General features: G+C 46.4%; 1 long non-coding RNA gene across 3 annotated transcripts in view; it reads left to right on the top strand.

Annotated features, from left to right (window-relative positions):
- LOC146830283 (uncharacterized) overlaps positions 1-12347 on the top strand; it is a 174582-nt gene extending 162235 nt beyond the window's left edge. For all 3 annotated transcript variants that reach the window (XR_014961410.1, XR_014961408.1, XR_014961409.1), the window contains 2 exons: positions 5146-5381; positions 9565-12347. This is a non-coding gene — a long non-coding RNA (uncharacterized LOC146830283). The remainder of the gene's footprint in view (positions 1-5145; positions 5382-9564) is intronic.
- The last annotated feature ends 1387 nt before the right edge of the window (positions 12348-13734 follow it).

The following is a 13734-nucleotide window of genomic DNA, read 5'->3' as shown; positions in this document are numbered from 1 at the left end:
CTGGATGAGCCCCCACAAGCGTCACTGTCCTCAATCCAGCACAGTTGCCCCATGATCAGGTAGGTAAATACCAAGCATCATGGCCCCCAATGTTCGCGGGGTGGTGCCCATCCGACGGCCGTGTAGCCGCCAAAACATCAAGCTCCTGGTTGACACACGCAGTTTGGAAGGCACTCGAGCAGCTGCGTAAGGCTCAACCTGTTCCTTGAATCACTGGTACGGGCAGCATTCGCCTGCAAGCAGAAATAAATGTAAATCCCTTTTTTGCCTGACGCGTTTCGTTTATTCACTTCTTCAAAGGCAATACCATGATGAACACTCCCCCATCGCTTTTAATGTCTATTAAACATCTGCCACGCCCAGATGGTCTGTCCGAATGGAACTGTGGGGATTTCTGGGAAATGGAGTGTCCGAAATTAATCCTCAGATGGAAGCACATTTCTTGTAAGCTCTGGATGAGCCCCCACAAGCGTCACTGTCCTCAATTCTGCGCAGTTGCCCCATGATCAGGTAGGTAAATACCAAGCCTCATGGCCCCCAATGTTCGCGGGGTGGTGCCCTTCCGATGGCCGTGTAGCCGCCAAAACATCAAGCTCCTGGTTGACACACGCAGTTTGGAAGGCACTCGAGCAGCTGCGTAAGGCTCAACCTGTTCCTTGAATCACTGGTACGGCAGCATCCGCCTGCAAGCAGAAATAAATGCAAATCACTTTTTTGCCTGACGCGTTTCGTTTATTAACTTCTTCAGAGCTTACAAGAAATGTGCTTCCATCTGAGGATGGATAGCGGGTGGGTAAAAATTACTATTCCCACTCCAGAGACTGCAACAGTAGAGAAAGTGTTGGATACCGAGCAGGAATACTTTACTATTCCCACACCACCAAGTGTAACAGTCGGGAAAGTGTTGGATAGCGGAAGTGTAAAAATTACTATTCCCACTCCAGCAAGTACAACAGTAGGGAAAGTGGTGTATAGCATGTGGAAATACTTTACTATTCCCACTCCACCAACTGTAACAGTAGGGAAAGTGTTGGATAGCGGGAGGATAAAAATTACTATTCCCACTCCAGTGAGTGCAACAGTAGGGAAAGTGTTGGATAGCGGGTAGGTGAACCCCAAGAGGTACAATCCTCTATCTAGGGAGCTATCCACATTTGCAAGCAGATCGTTAGCATTCTGTGTTTTTCTTGAGGGCTTGTCTGTGGAAACACTGCCTCCAATTGTGTGATTTTCCGAGCTATCCAGACTGGCATTTGCTCATGTCTACTGGGCATTTTACCTATAACTGCATGTAGTGTTTTTGGAGTTATTTTAGTTGTAGACCCCTTAATTTGTCCTGCTGGTGGAGCCCTTGTTGGCTGAAGTATAAGTGCTCTCATAACAAACTGTGTCAGGTTTCTATAAAGTTTTATTATGTCTTTGTGTAGCAGATGAGTCTCCTTCCAGCATTGTGTTAATGTCTGGATGAGGTGTGTAAGCTGCTAGGACTGGCCAAGTCTCTCCCTCTCTACCAAGTGGATTGAGTCTCACTTTATCTTTTGTGTGTGGGAGGACGCCTTTAAACCAGTTTATGTGCTCCTGGTAAGTGAGCGAAACTTCAATGTCCTCACATGGACAGTGTAAGAATGAATATTTGTGCATGCATCTGCTTGTGGGAACTTAACCCATAATTAGAATACCTCAGTTCTATATGATTCATGTGCCTCAATCACAAATGTTACTGTCCCAGCCCTAGCTGTGACTTCTTTTTAAAGTAAGGGCAGTTCTGACATTTCGCCTTCTTGTTCTCCTTCCTCCACTGCATTTGCACGAAGTGCTAGCGCAGAGAGGTCTTCGTCAGCTATTGTTGAAAAAGTTTCTAGGAAACTGAGATAATGTTTTATGCACAATAGGAACTATTTGTCCTTCAAGCTTGAATAAACCTGTCCCCCTTCTTGTGCTTCTCACTTGCTGGAGTAACAGTAGCAGCACTGGGATGTGTGTGTTGCAACATCACTCAAATCATCAAAAGACCAACAACTTTATCCTTGGGCATGACTGCTAGTTTTGACAACTCTTAGCAAGCGGCTCTGTTTGCATAGCTGAAACAGTGGTGTATATTTACAAGGAAATGGTGGAGCTGTGCCAAATTTGGTAGCGCCATGCTCTGACTTTTCCAAAACACAGGGATGCAACGTATTTACAAAAGTAAGGCGCACCCCTCTGTTTTCCCTAGCTCTGATGCTAAAGTTATCTGCCTAGCGTCAACACAGGCACCACTGCAACACAGTGCAAGGGTGCCTGTGTTGCAAGGGTGATTGTTTATGTGCATGAAGATATCCCTTTCTTCACATAAACAGTCATTAAAGGAATGTTGCTCTTTCTATGTGTGCTGCAGAATGCAGCAAAAAAACAGAAAAAGCAAAAACGAAATATTAATAAAAGTATTTCTACTCGTTTCACCATTGTAACACCTGTCATTGCTGCTGTTTGTGCACCGGCTCAGGGTAGAGCTCAGGGGTGCACCATATTCTTGTAAATGTAGAGCATCCCTGCATTTTTTAAATGTCTCAGCTTCTGGCGCTGCACTGCTCCATTTCATTGTGAACCTTAAACTTGCCCAGTCTTGTCTGCGTTGCTACCAGCCACTGTCACTGACTTCTCAACCATTTACAGGTTGATTTCACCTCAAGAACACCCATCATCTCCTCCTATCATTCCAGAAGCTCCTGCATAGCCACAGCTCTAGTCCTATCTTCTTCGTCCCACTCCTAGAATATAGGGGAAAAAAGTCATGTATATCAAGTTTTGCTTGTCTCTCCACCATTATTAATAGAACAAATTATACCCGCTCAAACGATGTACTTCTATAAGGTTCAGGACTTCACAGTACCCTCTAACAGAGCACCGCAGCTCTATAGGGCTCTTCTGCATCACCCCTACCACTTAGAAACCCTCTGTAGCAAAGGACCTATTTAACTCAATGCTGCCTCCCAAATCACTAGAACATCATCACTGGTTGCTGCCTGTCCACCACTGTTAGCTGCTTCAGGACATCTCAATCCCATGGCACAATAAGGGATATAGTTACAAGAATTGCCATTAAGCAAAATTAGCGTTGCTTAGCGGCAATTTTCTTAACACTGTGTATCGCCCAAAATTATTGCCATGTCAGCAATGTATTTATATCCACAAAATAGGGACGTAGGGGTAAGTTTAACGAGGTCCAATGTACATACCCCGTCAAGTAGTAAATGCAAAAAGGTACAGAGTTCCTCTAACAAAGACAAGAAGGGGGAGAGAGCAATGTATTGTCATATATCAAGGGAAGAAGGTAGACCTGGCTGTCAGTGACGCAGGTCGAAACAGGTAAAGGGGGAAAGGGAAAGGAAAACCTTGTTGGAACTAGGGCTCTCACACACCCAGCAAGCTAGGTGTCATGCTTCATCATTTGAGCCTGCCCCTCGTCAGATCGGCGCTGCAATATCTGACGGGCACCCAATAATGGGGCTCTTTGGTGGGGATCTATCGTTCCTGCCGGTGGGTGCAGTGGGGGTAAGGGGCCCTAGTGTGTGTAGATGTGAGTGATAGGTATGTGAATATAAAATAGGTACTGTTAGTCCACAAGCAAAGAGTTTTTATTATGGTGGTAAACAGCCTAAGTAAAATTAGGTTGAGGTGGGTATTAAAACTAGTGATTTATGTAACTAGTTATGCAAGCCCTACTCTCAAAGAGATCAACATGTTTCATGCCATGGTAGCCATAATGGTCAGGGCACTTCCTCAGGATCTGTGTAAAGAACTATCTACAGTAGAGGGTACGTGAAGAATCTACATACCTAACCGGTTTCAGCAAGGTAACCTGTATTGCTATCAAGGAATTCTTGCAGCAGTGGCCGGCGGCATATGCGGACTCCGATGTGGGTCCAGCTTAGAAAGGCGCTGCGGCTAGTGAACCTACCCCTGCCGCCGGACCTGGGATAGAGGAGAGGGAGTCATCAATGGAAGTGTAGAACCAAGTTTGAAATAGTAGAATGCATCAAGAATATGTACTGAAATCACAACATCAAATCAAGAAAGGCACTTCCTGGTGTGCTGCTTGATACGTGTCACTGCTTAACACATTGCAACATCTTTCTGGTGTAGCAAGCTTAGTGTTCAACACACAGAGGGATCACTGGACACATACTTGTGTTCAGCAGACATGCCTTAGCTGACTCACATCATGCTCCACACCTACAACAAAAACAATGCTACACAAAGGATGTCAGTGGCACATATTAAAAGTTGTCCAGTATGTAGTGACGTTGTAGTACCTGAACCACAGGAAGGTGAATGTGTGTTCAAGTTCAAATTGCAAACATCATGCTTCACCTTTATGAAAAAACATGGTCCTGTACTAATACAAATCAAACTTGCATCCCCATGTTTGCTTCTGTGTCTGTGGGTATTGAAGTTACCTTGCATCAACGCAGGCACCCTTTCACAAAAGGGCAAGGGTGTCTGGATAGAGGAAATGATAGTTAATGAACAGGAAGGTGTTGCTCCCTGCTCATAAACATCCATTCATGGGATTGACCTATGTCAATGTATGTTACCCACCTTGTAAAACATAGTGAAATCTCATATCAAGGCAATCCAAGCACATCTCCTTGTCTCTTCAATGTGGACCTCACTAAATCTCTTGTCTCAAGTACATGAGTGTCCTCCTCATCACGCCACACTCCGAAATAGGTGGCATTGCCAACATCAATTGCGCTTCAACCAAATGTCCACCACAAAACCTAGTGACCAACAGTCATACGTAAACTTGACTATGTAAGGGTGCCTTATCCACAAAAAAGTGTTAAGCCACATGAAGTAGATTAATCCTGCATTTTGAATAAGGTGAAACAACCAGCAACACAGGAAGATCGGAATAGATGACGTAACAGGTGCAGCAGGGGCTTATAAATATGACCCTCACTGTTGGCATACATGGCAACTGTTCAAATCAATGAACAACCTAAATGTAACAGTCATGGACTTTCTACATCAACCTTGTGTAACAGGTGTACCATGTAACACTGGAGAATGAAATGGGTCATGCACTCTGACTGTCAAATGTTAAAATGCTTGCTAAAATTGAACATGCACATGCAACAGTATCTGCCCTTTACATTGCAGAGGATGGAACATCACCTCCTGGTCAGCAGCCTGTACCACTCTTCAATGATGAAGATGAGGAAGAGCTCACAACCATCAACCAGGACACTCTCCAAGAGCTTCTTGACCCCATAGACAGCCCATCTCTGGAACCAGGGAGACAAAGCAGGGTTGTGGCATCTCCACATGCCCCACAAAACATCCAGCAGGCACCACCTACCACAACAGCTATCAACCTGAACTCTGAGGATCCACAGGTACAATTTCAATGTAGTGTGGTAGGAGCCCAGCATGAGATCGTTGACAGGTGCGGTAGGGGTTTGAGAGCCTTAAAGCAAAACTGGATGGGATCAGTGCCTCAGTCCTATTAGGGACCACCTAGATGCCATCAGAGGCACCCACAGTCTGCTCTGTGCCCTCCAGCAGTCCATGGGTGACATCGCTGGTGTCCTGTCTCAGAGACAATGTTAGACTTGCCGGTCTCTGGTTGGCAGAGGTAGTTACTTCTGTCCAAGCAGGGACCTGCCTCCTCTAGTTAGGGTAGAGGACTACCCCCTTAGTAGTATAACCAAGCAATCAGACTAAGCCTCGAGGGCAGGTGTAAAGCATTTATGACCGTGTCCAGTAATGTCTTGCCACACTACAGAAGGGACACCACACCGGGTGTGTATGATAATATAGTATCCTTTATATATTTATTTATCACAAGGCACATAACCCAAAAAAATCCACAATAAGTTATAAGGGTAGGGGTGACTTTCTGGGGGGTGTAGCTAGAATGGGTTCAGTGCAGGTTGGGTTCGAGTAGCTGGTGCGACTCGGATACTCACAGTCCGAAACGAGGGGTCCGAGGTGGGCCCAGCTACTACGTTGCGTACGAGGGTACGAGTCGGTTCAGGGGAACCGCGGTGAGCTGCTGTGGGTCTTCGGGATGTCGGTACTCTTCGTACGGGCTGTTCGGCTCGAAGGGCCCGAGCCGCGTTGAAATACTGCTGGGCTGATGCGGGTACGATGCATAACAGAGGTCCGGCTGTGACTTCTTTTTAAAGTAAGGGCAGTTCTGACATTTCGCCTTCTTGTTCTCCTTCCTCCACTGCATTTGCACGAAGTGCTAGCGCAGAGAGGTCTTCGTCAGCTATTGTTGAAAAAGTTTCTAGGAAACTGAGATAATGTTTTATGCACAATAGGAACTATTTGTCCTTCAAGCTTGAATAAACCTGTCCCCCTTCTTGTGCTTCTCACTTGCTGGAGTAACAGTAGCAGCACTGGGATGTGTGTGTTGCAACATCACTCAAATCATCAAAAGACCAACAACTTTATCCTTGGGCATGACTGCTAGTTTTGACAACTCTTAGCAAGCGGCTCTGTTTGCATAGCTGAAACAGTGGTGTATATTTACAAGGAAATGGTGGAGCTGTGCCAAATTTGGTAGCGCCATGCTCTGACTTTTCCAAAACACAGGGATGCAACGTATTTACAAAAGTAAGGCGCACCCCTCTGTTTTCCCTAGCTCTGATGCTAAAGTTATCTGCCTAGCGTCAACACAGGCACCACTGCAACACAGTGCAAGGGTGCCTGTGTTGCAAGGGTGATTGTTTATGTGCATGAAGATATCCCTTTCTTCACATAAACAGTCATTAAAGGAATGTTGCTCTTTCTATGTGTGCTGCAGAATGCAGCAAAAAAACAGAAAAAGCAAAAACGAAATATTAATAAAAGTATTTCTACTCGTTTCACCATTGTAACACCTGTCATTGCTGCTGTTTGTGCACCGGCTCAGGGTAGAGCTCAGGGGTGCACCATATTCTTGTAAATGTAGAGCATCCCTGCATTTTTTAAATGTCTCAGCTTCTGGCGCTGCACTGCTCCATTTCATTGTGAACCTTAAACTTGCCCAGTCTTGTCTGCGTTGCTACCAGCCACTGTCACTGACTTCTCAACCATTTACAGGTTGATTTCACCTCAAGAACACCCATCATCTCCTCCTATCATTCCAGAAGCTCCTGCATAGCCACAGCTCTAGTCCTATCTTCTTCGTCCCACTCCTAGAATATAGGGGAAAAAAGTCATGTATATCAAGTTTTGCTTGTCTCTCCACCATTATTAATAGAACAAATTATACCCGCTCAAACGATGTACTTCTATAAGGTTCAGGACTTCACAGTACCCTCTAACAGAGCACCGCAGCTCTATAGGGCTCTTCTGCATCACCCCTACCACTTAGAAACCCTCTGTAGCAAAAGACCTATTTAACTCAATGCTGCCTCCCAAATCACTAGAACATCATCACTGGTTGCTGCCTGTCCACCACTGTTAGCTGCTTCAGGACATCTCAATCCCATGGCACAATAAGGGATATAGTTACAAGAATTGCCATTAAGCAAAATTAGCGTTGCTTAGCGGCAATTTTCTTAACACTGTGTATCGCCCAAAATTATTGCCATGTCAGCAATGTATTTATATCCACAAAATAGGGACGTAGGGGTAAGTTTAACGAGGTCCAATGTACATACCCCGTCAAGTAGTAAATGCAAAAAGGTACAGAGTTCCTCTAACAAAGACAAGAAGGGGGAGAGAGCAATGTATTGTCATATATCAAGGGAAGAAGGTAGACCTGGCTGTCAGTGACGCAGGTCGAAACAGGTAAAGGGGGAAAGGGAAAGGAAAACCTTGTTGGAACTAGGGCTCTCACACACCCAGCAAGCTAGGTGTCATGCTTCATCATTTGAGCCTGCCCCTCGTCAGATCGGCGCTGCAATATCTGACGGGCACCCAATAATGGGGCTCTTTGGTGGGGATCTATCGTTCCTGCCGGTGGGTGCAGTGGGGGTAAGGGGCCCTAGTGTGTGTAGATGTGAGTGATAGGTATGTGAATATAAAATAGGTACTGTTAGTCCACAAGCAAAGAGTTTTTATTATGGTGGTAAACAGCCTAAGTAAAATTAGGTTGAGGTGGGTATTAAAACTAGTGATTTATGTAACTAGTTATGCAAGCCCTACTCTCAAAGAGATCAACATGTTTCATGCCATGGTAGCCATAATGGTCAGGGCACTTCCTCAGGATCTGTGTAAAGAACTATCTACAGTAGAGGGTACGTGAAGAATCTACATACCTAACCGGTTTCAGCAAGGTAACCTGTATTGCTATCAAGGAATTCTTGCAGCAGTGGCCGGCGGCATATGCGGACTCCGATGTGGGTCCAGCGTAGAAAGGCGCTGCGGCTAGTGAACCTACCCCTGCCGCCGGACCTGGGATAGAGGAGAGGGAGTCATCAATGGAAGTGTAGAACCAAGTTTGAAATAGTAGAATGCATCAAGAATATGTACTGAAATCACAACATCAAATCAAGAAAGGCACTTCCTGGTGTGCTGCTTGATACGTGTCACTGCTTAACACATTGCAACATCTTTCTGGTGTAGCAAGCTTAGTGTTCAACACACAGAGGGATCACTGGACACATACTTGTGTTCAGCAGACATGCCTTAGCTGACTCACATCATGCTCCACACCTACAACAAAAACAATGCTACACAAAGGATGTCAGTGGCACATATTAAAAGTTGTCCAGTATGTAGTGACGTTGTAGTACCTGAACCACAGGAAGGTGAATGTGTGTTCAAGTTCAAATTGCAAACATCATGCTTCACCTTTATGAAAAAACATGGTCCTGTACTAATACAAATCAAACTTGCATCCCCATGTTTGCTTCTGTGTCTGTGGGTATTGAAGTTACCTTGCATCAACGCAGGCACCCTTTCACAAAAGGGCAAGGGTGTCTGGATAGAGGAAATGATAGTTAATGAACAGGAAGGTGTTGCTCCCTGCTCATAAACATCCATTCATGGGATTGACCTATGTCAATGTATGTTACCCACCTTGTAAAACATAGTGAAATCTCATATCAAGGCAATCCAAGCACATCTCCTTGTCTCTTCAATGTGGACCTCACTAAATCTCTTGTCTCAAGTACATGAGTGTCCTCCTCATCACGCCACACTCCGAAATAGGTGGCATTGCCAACATCAATTGCGCTTCAACCAAATGTCCACCACAAAACCTAGTGACCAACAGTCATACGTAAACTTGACTATGTAAGGGTGCCTTATCCACAAAAAAGTGTTAAGCCACATGAAGTAGATTAATCCTGCATTTTGAATAAGGTGAAACAACCAGCAACACAGGAAGATCGGAATAGATGACGTAACAGGTGCAGCAGGGGCTTATAAATATGACCCTCACTGTTGGCATACATGGCAACTGTTCAAATCAATGAACAACCTAAATGTAACAGTCATGGACTTTCTACATCAACCTTGTGTAACAGGTGTACCATGTAACACTGGAGAATGAAATGGGTCATGCACTCTGACTGTCAAATGTTAAAATGCTTGCTAAAATTGAACATGCACATGCAACAGTATCTGCCCTTTACATTGCAGAGGATGGAACATCACCTCCTGGTCAGCAGCCTGTACCACTCTTCAATGATGAAGATGAGGAAGAGCTCACAACCATCAACCAGGACACTCTCCAAGAGCTTCTTGACCCCATAGACAGCCCATCTCTGGAACCAGGGAGACAAAGCAGGGTTGTGGCATCTCCACATGCCCCACAAAACATCCAGCAGGCACCACCTACCACAACAGCTATCAACCTGAACTCTGAGGATCCACAGGTACAATTTCAATGTAGTGTGGTAGGAGCCCAGCATGAGATCGTTGACAGGTGCGGTAGGGGTTTGAGAGCCTTAAAGCAAAACTGGATGGGATCAGTGCCTCAGTCCTATTAGGGACCACCTAGATGCCATCAGAGGCACCCACAGTCTGCTCTGTGCCCTCCAGCAGTCCATGGGTGACATCGCTGGTGTCCTGTCTCAGAGACAATGTTAGACTTGCCGGTCTCTGGTTGGCAGAGGTAGTTACTTCTGTCCAAGCAGGGACCTGCCTCCTCTAGTTAGGGTAGAGGACTACCCCCTTAGTAGTATAACCAAGCAATCAGACTAAGCCTCGAGGGCAGGTGTAAAGCATTTATGACCGTGTCCAGTAATGTCTTGCCACACTACAGAAGGGACACCACACCGGGTGTGTATGATAATATAGTATCCTTTATATATTTATTTATCACAAGGCACATAACCCAAAAAAATCCACAATAAGTTATAAGGGTAGGGGTGACTTTCTGGGGGGTGTAGCTAGAATGGGTTCAGTGCAGGTTGGGTTCGAGTAGCTGGTGCGACTCGGATACTCACAGTCCGAAACGAGGGGTCCGAGGTGGGCCCAGCTACTACGTTGCGTACGAGGGTACGAGTCGGTTCAGGGGAACCGCGGTGAGCTGCTGTGGGTCTTCGGGATGTCGGTACTCTTCGTACGGGCTGTTCGGCTCGAAGGGCCCGAGCCGCGTTGAAATACTGCTGGGCTGATGCGGGTACGATGCATAACAGAGGTCCGGCTCGAAGTGTATGAGCCGCGTTGAAATACTGCTGGGCTGATGCTGGTACGATGCGTACCGGAGGTCCGGCTCGAAGTGTATGAGCCGCGTTGAAATACTGCTGGGTTGATGCTGGTACGATTTGAATTTAAAAGCATTTATTGAGCGCACTTATACCATGCGGTTTCATGGCGCTTTGGGTGGTGCAGTGGCCGTCGACAGTGGGAGGCTAGGCATTGTAGGCGCGCTCGAATAAAAAGGTTTTGAGGTCCTTCCGAAACTGTACATAGGAAGGAGGTGTACGAAGGACAGCAGGAAGGGAATTCCAAAAGAGCGGGGCGAGAACAGCGAACTTCGCTCCGCCAGATTTCTGTTTCTTAAAGCGAGGAATGGCCAAAAGAGCCATATGGGTGGAGCGAAGTTCTCGGCCTGGAAGATAGGATTTTATGGCAGAGCATATAAACTCAGGGGCGGTTCCCGACCTAGCCTGGAAAGTGAGGCAGCCAAGTTTAAAGAGGGCGCGCTCTCTCACCGGGAGCCAGTGCAATGCTTTGAGCAATGGAGTGGCTCGATGGTATTTGGGTAGGCCGTAGATCAAGCGGGCCGCTTGATTCTGTAGAAGTTGCAAGCGATGAATAGCATAAGCAGGAGCCCCATTGTAAATAATGTTACCATAGTGAATTCGTGATAGTACCATGGCTAGCACAATGATCTTTAAAGCAGATAAGGAAAAGAAACGGGAAACTTTCCTGATTATTCTTAGTGAGAAAAAGCAAGCAGAGACTACTGATCCAACATGTGAATGGACGGAAAGTTGTGAGTTTAGGAGAATCCCGAGCGTTTTGACTTTAGGGACAGGAAGAGGGGGAACACCAAGTGACAGGGGCCAATGAGAAGGGGCCCACGGACTGCAACCACCTCCGGTCAGGACTAACTCGGTCTTGTCCGGGTTGAGTTTGAGGTGGTTGCAGTTCATCCAATCCTGGATAAATGTCATAACTGTCCGGACGTTAAGAGCAGATGAAGAGGAATTAGAAAGATTGAAAATTAGCTGGAGGTCATCGGCGTAGTTGAACACCGTGACCTCCATCTGCTGTAACGAAAAAATGAGGGGGTAAATGTATAAATTAAATAGGAGGGGGGAAAGTGATGAGCCCTGAGGAACCCCACACTCCACCTTGCGGGAGACAGCGGTGAAATCGGCCAAGTGGACCGCTTGGGCCCTCCCTGTTAGGAAGGACTCAATCCACGAGAAGGCCAAGCCTTCTATGCCCGCCGCCCTGACACGGTTAAGGAGGATGGAATGGTCCACCGTATCAAAGGCGGCGGACAGGTCTAGTAAGATCAGGGCTTGAGGGAAGTTGGTGTCAATTCCTTCACGCAGCTCGTCCGTTACCGAGATCACCACTTTCTCGGTGGAGTGCAAGGGGCGAAAGCCAGCTTGACAAGGAGAGAGACAGTGATTAGTTTCTACATGGGTGCTTAAAGTAGTTGTGACATGAGTTTCCAGGACTTTTGCTAAGTAAGGCAGAAGGGAAATGGGGCGATAATTGGAGGGGGAGGATGGATCAGCGTCAGGTTTTTTAATGATGGGTATTACAACCGCTGATTTATGTGAGCTGGGAACAGTTCCCTTCCTTAGCGAGTCATTGAGAAGGGTCAGAGGTGGAATAGGGCAGGTTGAATAAATTTCCCTAAGAATATGGGCTGGGGCAAAGTCTAGGGGAGAACCCGATTTAACTCGACAAAGTAGTGGGGGAAGTGTGTCATTAGTTAACAGGGGAATAAAATTGAGTTTGGGGACCGTGGGCGGGGGGGAAGGGTTGACAAATGTAAGGGAAGGTGGGGGAATGTTAAGCTTGATTTTGACCACTTTGTCAATAAAAAACTCGTTGAGCGAGTCACAGAGGGACTGAGAGGGGGGAATGGTAGCCATAGTTCTACTGGATAATGCCAGTTCATGGACCGTAGAGAAAATTTCCTTCGAGCAGGACTCAGCTGCCATTATCCTGCAAGTATAGAAATCAGTTTTAGCTTCAAGGATGCCCTTTTTATAAGTTTTTAGAACAGACAGATAGATTGTCTTTAGCTCGGAACTGTAAGTTTTCCTCCAGGCTCGCTCGGCTCTCCTTGCAGCCAATTTCTTTACTTTTAGGTCTGAAGTGAACCATCGATTGGCTGCATGGGCCCGCTTAACTGTAAGCCGCCTCAGAGGGGCAAACTCGTCACCCGCCCGGGTCAGCCAGTTGTTAATGACGGCCAATTGGGAGGTAGCGGCAAGGTCTGCGAGGTCAGGACTGGTTTTGGCCAAAGTTGAGCAGAGAGAGGGCATGTCCGTTTTACCCCATTTCCTGACCCATATATTTTTGGGGAGTGGGGGTTTGGCCATCACGGTCAGTGCAAGGGAAAAGGAAATGATAAAGTGATCTGACCAGGAACACGGAAATATTGTAGGGGATGTTGATGGAATATTTAATGCCCAGATTTGATCCAACATGTGACCGTGTATGTGCGTGGAACTTTGAGTAAGCCGTAAAAAATTCAGAGAGATCATAAGATCAGTGAATTCTTTGGATTGGAAACTCTCAGCAGGTTCATTGGGCCAATAATTTAGGTCCCCTAGGACTAGTACTGATGAGTTGTTGATCACCAGGGTGGCCAGGAGAGCCTGAATGCTTGGGAGGAAAGACGGGGTAGGTTGGGGAGGGCGATAAATTAGAACAAAAGTGAGTGGTGCCCGATGAAGAGTCGAGCGAGCTACAAGGTAGTCTACATCAGGAATAGGTGGGGAAGGGAGAGTCTGAAAGCTGAAATCAGTCCGGGCTATTAAGGCCACTCCACCGCCCCGTTTGCCCTCTGGCCGGTCTGCTCGAATGACAGAGTATGAAGGGGCAGTGCTGCTAAAACGTTGGGTAGAGAGTCAGCCTTGAACCAGGTCTCAGTTAGAAATAAGAGGTCTGGTTCATGAGTGTCGATGTAATCAAATAGCTCGTACTGATGATTGACCGCAGACCTAGTGTTTAGGAGCGTAACTGAGGTATTGCAAAATGGGGCAGGAGGGGCTAATGGGGGCAAGGGAGTGGTAGAAAACATTGTAGGCGAAGAAACTAAATGTGAAGAAATGATGGGGGGACAGTGAGGAGGGGGTATGAATAGACCAAGCTGTCTCAGGTAAGTAATTA

This window comes from Triturus cristatus, chromosome 5_1 (assembly GCF_964204655.1).
Source record: "Triturus cristatus chromosome 5_1, aTriCri1.1, whole genome shotgun sequence".
NCBI lineage: Eukaryota > Metazoa > Chordata > Amphibia > Caudata > Salamandridae > Triturus > Triturus cristatus.
The sequence above is the reverse complement of the archived record's forward strand: the minus strand, read 5'-3'. Positions and strand labels throughout refer to the sequence as shown.